The sequence below is a fragment of the Amblyraja radiata genome, chromosome 6, assembly GCF_010909765.2.
Source record: "Amblyraja radiata isolate CabotCenter1 chromosome 6, sAmbRad1.1.pri, whole genome shotgun sequence".
Lineage (NCBI taxonomy): Eukaryota > Metazoa > Chordata > Chondrichthyes > Rajiformes > Rajidae > Amblyraja > Amblyraja radiata.
Genome location: NC_045961.1, coordinates 15,816,174 through 15,817,277, shown reverse-complemented (window position 1 = coordinate 15,817,277; position 1,104 = coordinate 15,816,174).

Here is a 1,104-nt window from a genome sequence, read left to right as displayed (position 1 = left end):
ACCCATTCACGCATACTAATCTCAGATCACTCTCCACACATTCCCGTCAACTCCCCAGACTCCCACCCTTATTGACACACTCGGGGAATTAACGCCAGACGATTAACTCAATCAGCTGAGATATGAGAGAGAGAATTGGAGCATCCGGGGGGAAATTCATGCAGATCAGAGGGAGTGGAAAGACCGGATAAGCTGGAGTGAAGCGACCAGGGTCTGAAAGAGGTTCATAAAATCACAAGGGGCACAGATAATGTGGACATTACAACATAAATTACAATAGTAAAGCTTTGCAGGGATATGGACAGAATGCAGGAAAGGGAACTGGTGTAGAGGGAGCATGCTGGGTCGGTTTGGGTGATGTGCTGAAGGGCCTTCTGCTCTGCAGTGTGACACAGAGTCTTTTGGGGTGGGAGTCGAGGTTTGTGGAAGAGTCAGGTTTTGTTGGGTGGTCTTGTTCTCAAGTGGCTGTGCAGCATCCTCCTGTCACCTGCGCTGTGATGAGCAGAGAGCAACCTGCTGGCTACCCTGCTGAAAATCACATGCAATCCTGCAGCAGATTTAACCTCATCCCCCCTCTATTGCAGGTCCGGTGCCCGTCCGTCTGGTGAATGGGAACAACATGTGCTCCGGGAGAGTGGAGGTCTATCATAACTCCACCTGGGTCACCGCCTGCGACAGGAGCTGGGATATCAATGCGGGGAACGTGGTCTGCAGGGTGTTGAACTGTGGGACGGCCTGGTTAGTCTCAACAGCTGCCTCCTACGGAGAGGCCACTGGGAACATCTGGCTGGATGGGGTGACGTGTAACGGGACAGAGCCTGCCCTCGACCAGTGTCCTGCCCGCCCATGGAGGGTGAATAACTGCACACACGGAGAGTACGTTGAAGTCTCTTGCTCAGGTGAGTGTGAGTGGGAATGGTCCCTCCTTGAGGAGTGGGTTTCATTGCACGGGTAAGGAATTTTACATTGAAACTGAAAGTGATGTTAGCCATAAATAAAGACAACATGAAAATGAGTTGTGGGCAGTGAGGGAGGTTGTGAATGGATGCAGCGGGATATAGATTAGTTGGGTATTAGAGAAGAGAAATGGCAGATGGAGCTTAA